The following is a 17,148-nucleotide window of genomic DNA, read 5'->3' as shown; positions in this document are numbered from 1 at the left end:
GCCACCTGAACTCAGGGAAATTGATACCGAGATAAAGGGAATTCTCCAATCCACAGATGTTGAAAGGAGACAAAGAGAGTGCTAGTTACTATTCTTTGACAAGCATGCCATCCTTCTTCAAAGGCTGGTCCTTCATGAGAACATGCCAAAAGTATAGAAGTCTCACTATCTCAACTTGCAAGGAACATTCTAATTGTAGTGCTTTGAAGGCAGATTGGTTTGCTCTTCCAGAATTTGTCAATGCTCTACGACAAAATTGATTGTAATGTAGTGGGTTGTGCATTGCTCTAATACTAGAAGATTCTTCACTGGTATTTCATGCAAAGGGAACTGGTTTCAATGGAGCTCTCAGACTAATAACAGACAAACAAGAAGGAATCAGCTGCCACTTTGGAGGAACTCACTGCTAAAAATCTTATCCAAAGCATGGACACATTGTTCAGATCCAAAGATGTAATGAATGCCAGCAGAACATTATCAGAGGTAGTGCTAGAAGAGGGGCCCCTCCAGTCAGAAGGCCCCTCAAAATATGATTGATGGGGAGCTGCCTTCTCAAGGTACACTTGTCCATGGTGAGGTGACTGAAGTCAAGCCTGTGGAGAGGAGCCGTCAGGATCTTCACTTGTTGATGAGGAACAACTCAAGTGACCCTGACAAAAACCAATAACGACCTGTTTCCTGGAGATACCTGAAGCGTCTGATTCTCTTTCTGTCCTAAGCGTAGCCATGACTCATGGTCCCAAGAATCAACTTAAGTGCATAACTGGTCTAAAGCACTGGATTCTGGACAAATTGACTGGTATGTTTGCTCCTCATTCATCCACAGGTCTCCACAAGCTGAGAGAATGTCTCCCACTGTGTTAGTCTATGTAGACTAGAGAGACAAATCCACAGACCCTCATATGTGTATAAGAAAGAGCTTTACACACAAGAGCAATTGAACATGGAGAAAACATCCCAGCCCAGTCCAGATCAAGTCCATAAATTTGATATTAGCCCATATGTCCGATACCAATCTACAAAGTGCTCTTCTGACTCACAAAACACATGCAATGATGCCGAATGCAGGAAGATCACAGGCCAGTGGGTAGGAAGTCTTCCAGATCCAGTGGTGTTGTAAGCATCTCAGCACTGGCAGGGCTTTCCAGGTTCCTTCTCCGGCTGCAGAGGTTTGGCTCCATCAGCCTCTCTTCATGAGTCTTCTCCCCAGGGATGTCTCACAGGTAGTTAGCCGAGAAAAGAAGGTGTCTCCCACCACCAAGAAGGAAATCCAGGAATTCCCAGAATTCTCAGGAGAAGGCCATGCCCACACGGAGGCCTCATTGGCTATGATCCGATTGACAGGCTAGACTCCACCTGTTCACTCTTAATCCTCTCATGTTCCAAACTGATACCAGATTATGTAACTACCACAGTCACTGATTATTTTTTTTTTTTAAGAAACAGACTTAAATATGGTCTGACAGGAGATGAAGTTTAAAAAAAAAGTTTGTATGCAGTGGTACATTAAGATTGATGGCAAGGCCTGGATTGATATAACCTGTCCTGCTGGTTTTATGGATGTCATCAAGATTGACAAGACCAGAGAGAATTCCGGTCTGATCTATGACACCAAGGGTCACTTTGCTGTTCGTTGTTGGACACCTGAGGAGGTAAAGTACACATTGTGCAAAGTAAGAAATATCTTTAGGCCTGTTGACTCATGATGCTCACACCATCTGCTATCTTGATCCTCTCAGAGTGAATGACGCTATTCAGATTGATTTAGAGCCTAGAAAGATGACTAATGTCATCAAATTTGACGCTGCCAACATGTGTATGGTGACTGGAGGAGCGAACCTGGGAAGAATTGGATGATCACTAGTAGATGGAGACATCCGGCTCTTTTGATGTGGTTCAGATGAAAGATGGTAATGGCAATAGCGTTACCACCCAGTTTCCAATAATTTCATTCTTGGAAAGGGCAACAAAACCATGGATTTCTCTTCCCAGAGGGAAAGGTGTCTGCCTCACCAATCCCGAAGAGAGAGACAAGAGATTGACTACTAAGCCCAACAGTGGGTGAAATGATCTCTTGGTGGGGTAATGGAGAGCTCTGTAAAATAATAAATACAGCACAATTAATCGGGGGGAAAGGATCTATGTCCTAGGCCTGGTGTGCTGATATGGATTGGTATTGGGCATGTTGAATAGGAAAGCCACATGGTTTGCTACACTGAGAATGATGCAATCAGGAAGAAGGTGTTGCTTTCACTTTTTCAAAAGGGGTTTTGATTAGACAAGACGGGCGTTTCTGCCCGGCCTGCTAACGGAATGAAAAAGGACTCTGTGAGCACCTGTTTGGAAGACACCCTAACCTTGAAGTCAGGTCTTAGTAAAAATTCTGACTCAGAAATGTACTCTGAGATAATCCTGAGACACTCTGAGGCACTTGATGCAAGACTCTACTTAGAGATGCTCCTGAAACATTTTGAGACATGCTGACCCACAGCAGCAACCCAGATAAAACAGAAAACAATGATTCCTGAGATCTAAGGGTGGACTGTGTAACTAATTAAAACATGTCTTGATTATCTGCAGAGGGACAACCTCCTCCCATTTGAAGATGCTTGATAAAAACTGGTCCCGTTAACCTAGACAAAGAGCTTATCTCACCTCTAGAGGGGGAGCCACTTCTCTTCCAGAGGAAAGTATATCTCAATTATCATTAACGTGTCCCCTCTCACCTCAAAAGAGGGGTCTGTTTCATTTCTTTTGAAGTTACTCTGTACTCTAAGAAAACTGTAACTTTACATGTGTGTGCCTGTGTGTGACCGCGGCTTATCTATGGACACTAACAAACCACACAAGTTTGGACCTTGTTAGTTCCACTGGGGGTAACAACCCAGGAAACAAACGTCACAGGTATTTTAAGGTGTAGCTCGGCAGTTCTCAACCTGTGAGTCATGACCCCTTTTGGGGTCGAACAACTCTTTCACAGGGGTCGCTCAATACATACCAATAGCAAAATTAAAGTTATGAAGTAGAAACAAAAGTAGTTTTTTTTTGGGGGGGGTCACCACAACATGAGGAACTGCATTAAAGGGTCACCCATTAGGAAGGTTGAGAACTACTGGTCTAGCTTGAGGATCAATGCTGTCTTTGATATAATTACATCTATGTATATTCAAAGAAATCGAATCAAATACAATTATGATCCAAATTAATGAACCAACCATGAAAAGTAGTGATGAAGAAGTAGAAGAATTCTACCAAGAACTTCAGTCAGAAATTGACCAAACATGCAACAAGATGCATTGATAATTCTTGGTGAGCAGAATGCAAAAGTTGGAAGCAAAGAGGAAATAATAGTAATTGGAACATATATATTTTAGTGATTGTAATTAAGTGGGAGCTCTCCTGATCAAATGTTACAATGCTAATGAGTAATTCAGAGCAAATCCCTTTTCTCAACAACACATAGACATCTCTAGATGAATTACCCAGAAATCAAACCGACTACATCTTTAGGAAGAGACAATGGGGAAATTCAACATTAGCAGCTATAAACAGTGCAGGCGCTTAATGTGGAACAGACCATCCATTGTTCTTATGTAAGTTCAGGTTAAAACTGAAGAAAAAGTTTTAAATGCATGAGACTCAAAATGTGACTTTGAGTCTATCCTACTTAAATTTTGAGATCATCTCAAGAAATATTTTACACAATGACCATTAATACAGAGGACCTGCTGGCCTGTGGGAGGCCATCAAGAACACCCTTCATGAAGAAAGCAGAAGGTCATTGAAAAGACAGGGAAGGATGGAGCGCATGAGGCAGGGCTGGAAGGAGCGAAACATGCAGGACCACCCACTTCAGCACCCGGGAGAGAGCAGCTGTGTCCTAGTGGCCTTGACTCAGGCAGTGATGGAGGTTGGACAAAGTCTTCGGGAATGGCCAGCACCCCCTGCTTCATGGGTGTGAGGCTTCAGAGGTGAAGAGACAGGAATTTGAGGCTAGGATCCGCCTCAGACTAGGTCGAGGAAAAATGAAGTGCTTAGTCTGCTTTCCCAGGGATCAGGTGACATCGGTCAGAAACCAGACTTCCATCTTGCCCCAGCATCGCTTCTAGGGGTGGCGCTCCAAGTGTCCTACGTCAGGCAGGAGACACGTGTCCCTATGGCTGATCACTAACTAGTTCTATCGCCCTGACCTCCTGGGCCATGTCAGGCTGTGCTTCCCGGCCCTATGATTGGGTGTGGCCACAGGACCAGTGCTGGCCGATGAGAGCGTCTGTAGATGCCACAGGCCATGCCAAGCAGAGGCCATGCCAAGTACTTGGCCCATACTCGCGTACTTGGTTTTCACCAGAGGCTCTGAGACGGGCATTCACTGCTGTCAAGTCCATTTCCACTCACGGGGACCCTGGAGGGCAGAGAGGACCCGCCCCGCCCCATCAGGTTTCACAGCTGGAATGACTAGGAGAGCAGACGGCCCCACCTTTCTCCTGCAGTTCGCAGTCAAGCACTTAACCGCTGTGCCACCAGAAACTCCACCCAACGATGACCTTCCTTTGTCCCCTGTGGAGGTTTGCAGGGTGCTTGTCGTTCGCTCATGTTGGAGTCATCTGTGGAGACGAACCGACCCCCAAGGAGCCCACCGTCCAACAGAGCTGCAGGAAGAAGGCTGAAGATCCAAGTGACTCGCAGACAGACGGCGCCTCATCCCCTGCTTCGAAAGGAGAGCAGCGTTTCCAAGCAATGGGCACATGTGTCCCAGGGCCAACTTGGGCCAAGTAGAGGATGTCGCAGAGGCAGAAAGAATGCTTTGGAGATAAAGATCCTCAACCCTGGCCTAGTGCAGGGGGCAGACGGGAAGCCCCAATGTCACCGAGAGACACAGAAGGACTCAGGGACCCCAGATGTGTCACTGCCCGCAGGAGTGGGCTCAGCCTCAAGGGGTCCAGGTGGAGACCAGCTAGAAAGGGCAGGGCCGGGAGATGGGGTGGGTGGCAGGCTGCCCTCCTGATTCCTGTTCCCTTACCTTGGCAGTGTCCCCTCCTGACCGTGATGTAGCCCTGGCCACACTCACAGTGGTATGAGCCCTCCGTGTTGGTGCTCCGCCCCCCAGTGCACACGCCAGGCTGCTCACACTCGTCTACGTCTGCGAACACACAGAAGAGTTCAGAGTGGGGCCCGTGCCCAGAGGCCATGCCGATTGGGGTTCAGGCAGGGAGGGCATCCTTGTTGTGGCAGCCACTGGTTGGAGGGGCCCCTAGGTGAGGTCTGAGGCGGACCAAGCGCAAGTGCTGTTGAATCTCAGAGCATTCTGCCCAAGGAGGCTGCTCTCCGGACAACCCCCTGGACCCTCCCAGCTGTCCCCTCACCTTGATGCCAGGGCTCGGGACGTGCCTGGTTTATTTTGGAAGTAAACCTTGCTGTTGACGGAATACACCGAGAACAGCCAAAAAAAAAAAAAAAAAAGAAGAAGAAAAAGAAAAGACAGGGAAGAAAGAGAAAAGCAAGGTTGAGGTCAGAAGGGACTCTTAAACCTGGTTTCCATTGTAGAGCAGTTAAAGAAAATGCAAAAAATGATGATATCAAAGGCCTGAGTGGAAAATTTCAAAGTAAACTCAAGAAGACAAAATCAAATAGTATAATAAAAGGTGCAAAGACCTCAAATTAGAAAAGTGAAAGGCAAGAACACGCTGGGCATATCTGCAGCTGAAATGCAAGGAAACATTCAAACCTTAAGTTGCAATCTGGAAAGATTATATGGGGAAATTATTGAATGGTGTAGGGAGCATCAATAGAAGATGGAAAGAATCTGGAGTCACTGTACAAAAAGTGCATTGACATTCCGCCATTCACCATTTCAAGAGCAAGGACCAGCGGGGCTGAAAGTACAAGGTCAATTGCACTGAAAGCATTGTCTGGAAAGAAGGCTCCAGGAATTGGTGGAGTACCAACTGAAATGTTTCAATACGCTGATGAAGCACTAGAAGCGCTCACTCATCTATGCCAGGAAATTAGAAAGAAAGGTATTTGGCCAACTGACTGGAAGAGATTCAGATTAATACCCCATTCCAAAGAACGGTGACCCAAGAGACTGGTCAAATAATGGAATAAATCATTAATATCACATGCAAGTAAAATGTTGACCATCCAGTAGCAGTTGCAGCAGCACATTGATGGGGAGCTGCCAGAGGTTCCCGAAAATGACTTAGAGAAGGGATATCATTGCTGATGGCAGGTAGGTCTTGAAGGAAAGCAGAGAATTACCAGGATGACGTTTACTTGGGTTTTATTGACTATGTAAAAGGTTCTTCAATTCTTGACTCTGTAAAGATGATTCAACTGTGTGAAACATATCCAACTACAGGTAATCTTGGAATAATGGGAATTGCAGAGCACTTTAGTGTGCTCGTGTGAAACCTGCACACAGATCAAGAGGCAGTTGTGTGACTGGAACAAGGGGATACCGCAAGATTTAAAATCACGTAAAGTGTTCGTCAAAGTTGAATTTTTTCATCATATTTATTCAATCTGTCTGTGGAGCTAATCTCAAAAGAATCTAGATTATATGACGAAGAATGTGGCATTAATATTGGAGGAAGGCTTATTAAGAAGCTGTCGTATGACTCTGACACCACCTTGCTTGCTGAAAGTGAGAAGATGCAGCCCTTGCTGATGGAGACCGAGGACTGCAGCCTTCCGTGTGGATTACACAGCTCAATGTAAAGGAGACTAAAACCCTCACAGCTAGTTGAATAGGGAACATTGTGCTGAGTGGAGAAAAGGTTGCAATTACCAAGGATTTTGTGATTAACCATTTCAAATGTTTACATTCATCTAAGTTTTGTTTTTAATATTCTCTACTGCTCGCTCAAGCATTTGTAAAGCTTGTAAATGCCATATTTTGCGATGAGACAATCCAGGTTGGGCAGTGTTTCATTGTGATTTTGTATTTCCTGTATCCCTGTCAGAGATAAACGTGCATGCCTGGCAGCCCTGTCAACATCATCTCAGAGACAGGCATTAAACATAGGGGAGACGGTGAGCCATCACTTAGATTAAATGCCACAGGCTTTCCCCCCATTATAAATCTTTGCTATCTGACCTTAACAGCGGTGCATCCTATTTCAAGAGATACAGGGCTTGGTGGCTGGACTTGTCTTGCATGATATGCACATTGTTTTATGACATCCTTCACATACTGAGGGCTGACTCCACATTATATGCTATGGCCAAACGAAAGAAAAAACTCTCCTCCCATGGAAAGAAAAGTTTGTGCGTATAAAGAACCCTTGAATAAACAAGCAGTAATTGCAATCGTAACTTTGGAAATCACAAAAACGATAGGGCTACATTTGCTTTTATTAATTTTCTTAATATTTGAGAATGTCAGCCTTACTTCCTGTTTACTTGCAATTATTTGAAGATAACCAAGATAACTTTATAATCAAGGTATTTCCTCTTGGCTCCCTGGTACACCTCAGACTGCCTGAGGAGAGGGCTGGCAGCCTAAGGTGTCCAAAGCATAATCAGTCTTAAGAGCTGCTAATGTTAAAATCTTGACTAATGTTAATCAGAAATTAAAAGAAAATAAATCTTAGCGTGGTAAGCACACACACGCACGCACACACACACAAACACACACACACACACCAACTCAGATCACATTAGTTTTAAAAACATAGCTAGTCAGTGATGTGACCTGATTTAAAATTTGTTGGGCCCATATCCACTTTCCAATACTACATGCATGTTTGTGTATGTGTTTTTCACAAGTAGCCAATGCAAGCATTTAAAAAAAATAATTTCTCAAGCAATGTACAGTTTCCTCATAATTGAGAATGGTTAGTAAAAATCAAATCTCAGGAGAATTCATACACATCTCAGGTAAGAACAATTCGTTTCATAATAAAATGCCTTCTATGCTTTTACTGTGTGCCAATGTTTGACTGAATTATTTCATGACTATTATCTCAAAACATCCTGTAAATTGTGTAAGCAATATTAGTTATAAGATGCATATTTTTAAGAGAGATGCTCGTGGATGTAAGCTCGGGGTCTGAATCAGTCCATTCCAGTTCAAATACTTGCTGAGAAATTGCGTTTTCACCAAAGATATACTGAATCCAAATTTTAACAATATCTCCAGATGATTCTTATGTGCACATATTTTTATATACAGAATCACATGGGGATCAGTAAGGATCTCCTAGGCATCTTGTTAAAAATAAAGATTCTGATTCAGCATATCTGGGTGGGACATGCAAATTCTCCACAAATGTTTGGATCAGAATCAACTAGTTCTAAGGCACGATTTCAGCATGTATTCAGTTAATAAAACCATTAGGCAAACTCATAAAGCCCTGTATACGTAAACTCATCAGGCAAACTCAAAAAGCCCTGAGAAGGTAAGTCTTTATGGGAGCAGACAGACTCATGCTTTTTATGTCGGTCAGCTGAGGGCTTCCTCACGTGAATTCCTCCTCAGAGACCCTTTGGACAAGGGAAACCCTGTCCTGCCTTGCCCCATTCCCTCAGTCATTGCTGTGTTTGAGCCCGGTGGTGCAGCTACTCTGTCAACATATGTCCGTGAGGGTCATATTATTTTCACTGACCCTCAGCGTTGCCAAGTCTGATGTCCTTTTCTAGGGACTGACCTCGTGTAAGGAGCATTCTAAACTCTACTTTGCCCAAGACAGATTTGCTTGTTCTTCGGGCTGTTCACAGTATTTTTGAAATTTGTAGCCAATACCATAAGTCAAATTCATTGCTTCTTCATGTTCACATGCACTTGAGGTAACTGAAAACACCCTGGCTTGTGACAGGGGCACCTTTGTCCTTTAAGTGACCTCTTTGTTCTTAAATACGTTACCGAGGTCTTGTGCTGCAGACGTGCTCAAAGTTACACGCAGTTCTATCTGCTGACTTCTTCCAGGGACATAGACTGTGGCTCCAAGGGAAATAAAATCCTGTTTCTCTTGCTTATCATGGTGTTTTCCATGTATCCAGTTGGCGAGGGATTTGTTTGGGTTTTGTCTCTTTTTCACATTGCTTTGGAATTCAAACAGGACGTTGCAGACTTGACCCTCATTAGCAAGCTCTTCAAGACCTCACAGGTTCTTAATAAGTCTAAGGTCAATCCTGCAGACAAATCCTTCATCCAATATTCCAACTTCTTCTCAGGTTATACGTTCAGCATATAGATTTTAAAAGTATGGTGAGAGGATTAAACACTGGCACACACCTTTCCTGATATTAAATCCCTCACGGATGATAATATAAAGCAAACTCAGCTAATGTTTCTGCTTGCCAGACATGGAAAGTTGTCAGGGACCTGTGGGTAATTTCCTTCCAAAAATCAAGATGTTTTCACCTTGGCAAGATCAATCTGATTTCATGAAAAGTTGTCAAGCCTTTGAAAATTTGTGTATGGATTTTCAAATTGTGAGGAAATTAAGATAGATTTTAGTTATTTCATTTCAAAGGTTTTCGAAGGCTTAAGAAAAAGACCACATGGAAAAATCCAACATTAAAATCTTGGCTTTAAATCTCATCTAGTGGTTAAATAAAATCAAATTAGTCTTAGAAGTAGTCCAAGGGACAAGTCAATCTTGGAAGACTGTATACAGCCAGGATGATTCTAAGAAGCAAAATGATTTGACTTCATATCAAATACTTTGGATTTTCCCCCACGATTCATCAGTCCCTGACGAAGCACATGTTGCGTGGTCGAGTAGTGTGTTGGAACAAAGAGGAAGACACCGAATAAGAGGGATGGAAACAGTGCTGCAAAAAAAACAACAACAGTGAAAAACAAACACAGTTATGTGGCTGGTACAAGACTGGCCAGTGATTATTATAGTTTGTCATTTATTGTAGTTCATCATTATTTATAGTTCTGTTGTACACAGACTCCCTCTGATTTGGAGGTGATTTGTGTGCATCTCACAACAAGGAGAACACTATGGTACGCGGACAGTCATCTTTATTGAACTTGATTTTTGTTTGACTGATTTTATCTCATTGTCAAGACAAAAACTTTATGAGATAAATAAACTTATTAGATTTTAATGACTAGGAAGTATTACCTATCATCAGGATTACATTTAGCTTTTAAAATTGGAGTTCAGATCAGCTCTTCATTTGAAAATATTTGTATTGTAAACTAGTCACAATTTATATCTATAAAGAATGACAGTACTTTCATAATTGCAAGTTTATATTTTATCGAATATGTCCATACACTATTTGGAACATCACAATCACTTGAGAGACAGGCAGGGAAGACACTTTTCATGGGCGTGAGGAGGAAAGAAGCAGAGTGTGTAATGCCTGGCCTTTCAAATCTGCAGGATGACTTGAAACCCCTAGATCACAAGAACCCTCCCTTGCAGCTCAGCTCCCCTTGACCCCCGACAGTGTCCTTGCACCAGTAACCAAGGGACGCCCAAAGTAAGCTCTAAATGGGAACAAAGCCAACGGTCCATTTGTATAGCAGCATGTTGGAAACTTGGTCGAATTCATAGGCACTTTACATGAAAAGGCTCAAGGATATAATCTCCTTTCTGATTAGGAAACCTACTGAGGAAATAATTCTCTATGCTCAGTAGATCCAATGATGGAAAATGCAGAGTTAACTCGCTGGGTTTCTATTCAGACTGGAAGTAGGGGACTAGGAAAGAGGTTGTTAGAGCAGCCATCCTGTGGTTTTGCATAAAGGATCAGGGATTTTGAACAGATTTAGGAGCTTTCCAGGAGGGTTTTTTTCCCCTATAACATCATTTTTAGTAAGCCTTATTGCCCATGAAACTATTGGGGGACACTTATAAAAAGTTTGGGTGTATCACATGCTTTCAGACTATAAAATGATTTTGTATAAAAATATCTTCCAACTCACACACTTTAAAATGATCAAACATGCAATCAAGATGCATTGATAATTACAAGTGATTGAATGAGAAATCATAAATCTGACCTTAGGGTAACAAAGATTTCAACAATAGAAATGTTGCTCGAGATCACATGACAGAAAGCATATGATTTCATAAAACCCAAACCAAAAGACTTTTTTTATTGAAAATACTTTTTTTTTCAAGACAGTGAACATGACTCTACTTGTGGGCGTCTTAGACCTTGATGGATAAATTACACAGGATTCAAATAGACCGTATCTATGGAAAGAGATGTTGGAAAGTTCAATATCATCATTCAGAATAAAGTCAGGAGTCAACTGTGGAGTAGACAGTCAAGTGATCCTAATTTGTAAATTCAAGTTAAAGCTGAAGCAAATTAAAACAAATCCACGAGAGCCAAAATGTGACCTTGAGTGGATCTCACTTGAGTTTAGAGACTATGGCAAGACGAGATGGGACCCAGTGACCATTAGTGACCAAGACCAGGCAACTTGTGGAGTGACATCAAGAATACCAGACATGAAGAAAGCACAAGGTCATTAAAAAGACAATAAAGAAAGTAAAGACCAGAGAGATGCCTGAAGAGATAGGAAACTTGCTCATGAACTTAAGTGAACTATAATAAATGGAATAGATGAAGAAGTGAAGGATGCGTACAAGAGATATCACATGACGGCAGAGACACAAAGACACCAGCACAGGTTAGGGTCTTATCAATGGTCTTGCATGCATAAACAGCTGGACACTGAATAAGGAGAACAGCTGGTGCATTTCAATTACGGAGTTGGCAAATAAGATCGGAAGTGCCATGGACTAGCAGAAATAGCAGATTTTTCTTGGACGAAGAACTGCCAGAGGGCTCCTTGAAAGGGAAGATAGAAAACCTTTGTGCTACATAACTTTGGACATATTATAAGCACGTTTCTGGAGAAGGAGAGCAGGAAAAGAGGTGTCTGACACCAAGGCTGCACCAAGCGGCTAAAGTGCGGCCGCCGTTTGGAGTCTGATGCAGGGAAGGTTTGGTTTGGTTGTAGATTGAGTCACGATGAATAAGAAGCAACTTGATGTTATTCAGCAACATCAACACAAAATATGAACATAGAGATATTTAATCATAAAAATTACAACTGCAGTACTGGAATCCAAAATAAAAGTAACAGAATGAATGTTAGTTAATTAAACTAATTGCAATTTTTAAATGAAAGTGCAATACAGAAAACGTTCCTGTTAGAAAACAAAGTGTTCATTATTAAAGAAAAGGTGATTAGCTACATATTTATTAGTACTTTTATGTGTGTGTTATTGAGAAGGCTCTCAATACAAATTTTGTTGCTTTTGTACAAAATTTCTTATTTCGTAGTGCACAAATAGCCTTTGATCAAGTTCGCTGTTTTTCACCTAAAAGTCGTAGAAAACCAAACCAAACCTTGCAGAGACACTATGTGTGTGTGTGTGTGTGTGTGTGTGTGTGTGTGTGTGTGTGTTCTTATGTCATGGCTAGAAATGAAAAGCTAGAAGCTTTGTTGTAATTGAACAGAGGAATTTGGAAATACAACTTACCAAACTCAGACAAAGGCAAAGGTTTGCACGTAGACAGTGGTCCTCTTACAGCAGAGAGATGTGCCGAAAGGGGGCAATGAAGACTATGGGTTGCTAGGATTCTTTTTTTTACGAGTTGAGTTCTGACAACTTGACAACCACGCTGTTGCTATCTGCCATTAAGTTGATTTAGTCTCACAGTAAAATCACATGGCGGAGAAGAGCTAGCCCCACAGAGATTTCTGGGATTTAATTTTTACAGAGGCAGATGTCTCCATTCATGTCTCTTACCTCTGCTGCCTGTGCTGCTGCTGCTTTCCTGCTACCACTGTGTCTGCTCATCTCCACCTCCGATGTCACAGCTCTCCACCGCCTTGATTGGGAATGTTCCGTGCAAGGACCTAGGGCTCCATTCTTGGTTCTGTTGAATATATTCTGACTCATATAAATGTATATGATTTATTGGATTTTCTCCATAAGGTTTCAGAGACTAAAATTTCATGAGAGCAGATACCCCAGAAGTGAGTTGTACTGAGCCCTCTGTACTGCTGTGTGGACTAATTAACTGTTATATTCCTAATTAGCATATATATATATATATATATATATATATATATACAAAATCATACATGTCCTTGTTTTGTATCTCTAGAGAACCCTGTCTAACATCGGGTCTCATACACTTTTTTGCATGGTTACAACCAATAAGAGTCCATGGACCTTATTTACATAATTAGCAAGCTATCCAATCCTGTTGGTGAGTCACCAGCTCTTCACATTGAATAAGCTTGACTGGTCATTGGAAGGGAATTCCAAATATGGTGACTAAATGAACAATTTCAGGTAATTTCCCACACTGCATGATGTAAACATTTTTAAATTTCAGAGACAGAATTTATGTTCAAAACTGAGCAGAGCTTCCCTGTTGCCTCAGAGAAAATGGCTGTATATATTACTAGGATGTCTGGTGTTGCTGGTGGGTAAGTTGAGTAAGTACTGGGTAATCACAGCATCTGTAGTTCAAACCCACCATCCACATCATGCGAGAAGGAGGCATCAGTCTGTCCCTAGGAAGACATACAGCCTTGCTACCCCACAGAGTGTCTCTATGAGGAGTTAATTTGATGGCAGTAAGTGGGCAGTATATATTATTGAGGACAAAATTAGAGCTTTCAAGCAAAACTAAATGTGAGATTTTGATTTGACAAATTCCTACTGCTTTCTAATGCTTTTCTAAGACTTTCTGAGGAGACATGGAGTGATATTAATAAATGTGACTTTTTAAATATGAGATTTATGTTAATATTAGAATATTTATAAAAATCAACCGTATCCCACATCTTTTCCAAATGACCAGTGCATTATGTTGTAAAATCATGCAAGTTAAAAGATATATTTAAAGTTTTATAAAAGAAGAATACATTTAATGTAAGACAGCATAAAATTTTCACTGATAAAGGTTCATCATCTACATCGAAAGACTTCTGTCCCAACAGTTTTATTGACATATAATCCACATATCACACAATTCCACAGTTCAATCACATCAGGAGACTTGTGCAATCATCACAAAAACCAGTTTGAGAACATGTTCTGCATTCTTGTACTCATGGCTATTAGCTCCTCATTTCCTCCAACAGGTTCTGTTTTGGTGTAAAATTTTAAAAAAATGTCTACAATTTTCTCAAAAAGCTTTTAGCAAGATCCTGGGTTTTCCTCCTGCATACCTTGCAAGACTCCTTCAGAGAGCTGCACAAAGTCAATGGCTTCAGTGAAGCTGGATGCAGAAGCAGATAAGAGAATAGCATAGTAAACTCACTGCCATCAGTCTATTCCGGCTCCCAGCGACCCCATGGACAGGGTTGAGCTGCTCTCGGGAGTTCGTGAGAAGCTTCTCAGTAGACTGTCTCATCTTCTCCCACAGACGCTGCGACACGAGGCCAGTAAGGTTCCGAACATAGAAGAAACCAGTTGCTTTTAATTCACACACAGAAAATTTTTACAAAACAAGAAATAATCATTCCATTCTTCTCATTACTTATTTTCATGAAAAAAATCATATACAATATTATTGATACTAAAATATCATAGTTATTAGTTACTTCTAAGTATAGTTACATAAACACTAACATACTCTCAGTTGTCATTTATAATGTGATCCACAGACATGTCCCAGAGGACCCAATGCGCTCTGAGGTTCTCAGCATATTTTAAGCGGAAAAGAGGTGCTCAGACCAAAATGTTGGAAACCCTGCGCTTAGGTCTGGCCCTCTCCTAGAAGCTGGGCTCTCAAGTGCACGGTGGGAAAGGATAGGAGTGACCTGTGCTGTGCCCTTTTTGGTGTCTGCAAGGCCACCTGCTTTGTATTCCCAGTCCATGCGCCACTTGAATAGAAACTGTTCCAAGCCCAGTACATGGCTTCACTAAAAGAAACTTCACTTTTCAAAAAGTCCACTCAATTTCTAAGAAGTCCATTTCCAATACATTTATTTTATTCTCTATAGCCATCAATCCATCCTCTACATTTACTAGATAACTATACTTGCCAAATACCAGCGTGCCGAGTGGAATGACTGTCCTTTTTGGTTGCTGTCGAGCAAGCCACAAGGATGAGGTCGTCTTTTCCTGCCGAGGGGGATGGTATTAGACACGCTTGGGGGCGGAGAGGCTCTACTCGATCTGCGAGGGCTGCTAGGAGCCAACTGACTCCACAGCAGTGAGGTTGGGATGGATTGTATAGCAGTTAGGTCATTCTAGTATTTGACAAGAATCTTCATTAAAACTTTTAAAATCAGAGAATCCAGAAGACAAATTTATTTAGGAGAAATCTTTGAGGAATCTTTAAAAAAACATATTTTTTCATTGCCCTTTTCTATGAATACAGCATAACAAAACAAAAAAGATTAGGCTTTAATCTTCAAGATTTTTTTAAAAGTTTCTTTTAAATATCAGGTACCTTAAAAATGCAAAAGTATGGAATTTTTAGGGCAAGGGAGCCCCTCTGAGCCTCTTGGTGCCTAGGGTTTCTGATTGTCACCACTAAATGAATGATAAATGACATGGGCAGCGTGCAAACAGACTTCTTCTCTGGCCCAACCTTTCTGTCCCAGTGCACATAGTACTCTCTTCTCTACTCAGAAGTTGTCTTCCAGTTTTAATACCATTGCAAGCAAATCCCTCCGCATCATCCAAATATGCCTGAGATGGCCGATGTCTCAGCGCACACGTCAGGCACAGTGCGGAGTTCTCGTGGGGAATGTCTGGGTGTCTGCCATGTGTAGCACAGAGCTCATTTCCTTTTCTCTGCCTCCATTTCTTCTTCTTTTTTTAAAAAAATCATTTTATTGGGGGCTCATTCAATTCTTATCACAATCCATACATCCATCCTTTGTGTCAAGCATGTATGTACGTTTGTTGCCATCATCATTCTCAAAACCTTTGCTTTCTACATGAGCCCTTAATATCATCTCCTCATTTCCCCCCCTCTTCCCCCTCCCCCCTCATGAACCCTAGATAATTTATGAATTATTATTATTTTGTCATATCTTACACTGTCTGACGTCTCCCTTCACCCACTTTTCTTTTGTCCACCCCCCAGGGAGGGGGTTATACGTAGATTCTTGTAATAGGTTCCCCCTTTATACCCCTCCTTCCTTCCATTTCTTAGTACCCTGAAACATCTATTTTATTACAAACAATCTCATGAAGGCAGAAGCACAGGACGAGGTGTCACTTCTGATTTTGTCAAGTCTTAAGATCCTTGTGGTCTACTAGAAATATATATTTAGTTTTATTTCTTCAAAAACAACATCTTACTCATTCCAGGTATTAGTTAAAAGTGATACCTCTTTGCATCAGGATCCTTCGTGGTAGAGTGGGTTACTCATCGAGCTGTTAACAGTAAGGCCAGTGGTTCAAATCCACCAGTGTTCCCAAACACGGAAAGATGAGGCTGTCTGCTTCCATGAAGATATAAAATCTTAGAAATCCAAGGGGCTGTTTTATTCTGTCACCCGAGATTAGAATTTAAAATTGGCAAGCTATGAGAATTTATTTATTTGGCAGTACTATTTCAATTTACTAGATATGATGTATTGATCCTGGGTGTCTCTTGTCCTATAAGATGTGTGCGTGCATGTGTGCATATAAATGAGGAGATGGGGCGCATTAAAATAGTTCACTTTTCCACAAACATTTTTAAGCCTCTCAGAATGTCTGTATCTGTGTATGTACATATGTATACTTGTATATAAGTATATACCTATATAACTATGTTTCCCTCTACACAGGCAAAAAGTGTTTAGAAGGAAAAATTCTGAAATCTGTCATAATCTGTCATTTAGAAGCTGCCTCACCAAAAGTCATGCATAATGTCCCATTTCAGACAGGCCAATCTGGTGAATGAGGGTCCTGGAAAGAAAAGGAATGCCCAAATGAAAATGCTTTGGGGGTCTCCCAAGAAGGTCAGGCGCACTGAGTGTGTAATAAGCGGGGGGCACTGCAGCAGCCATTGCCTTCCCTGCGACAGAGAGCAGCTTGCTGACCTCGCCGGCTGGCAAATGGAGAGGAAAACTGCACTGAGATGTAAATTCCCCATACGGGTCCCTCATGAATATCTTGTCTCTGGAATTCAAGCCAGTGACCTGGAAAATAAGGTTCCTCCCCACTCAAAATGACAGGCAGGGCTGGTTTCCTGTTAGCAAGA

The 17,148-nt window shown here is 41.7% G+C and overlaps 1 pseudogene; it reads left to right on the top strand.

Moving 5' to 3' along the window:
- The first annotated feature begins 726 nt into the window (after positions 1-726).
- On the top strand, positions 727-2,065 carry LOC142439972 (small ribosomal subunit protein eS4, X isoform-like; annotated as a pseudogene).
- The last annotated feature ends 15,083 nt before the right edge of the window (positions 2,066-17,148 follow it).

This window comes from Tenrec ecaudatus, chromosome 2 (assembly GCF_050624435.1).
Source record: "Tenrec ecaudatus isolate mTenEca1 chromosome 2, mTenEca1.hap1, whole genome shotgun sequence".
Lineage (NCBI taxonomy): Eukaryota > Metazoa > Chordata > Mammalia > Afrosoricida > Tenrecidae > Tenrec > Tenrec ecaudatus.
This window is presented reverse-complemented; position numbering and strand designations above follow the sequence as displayed.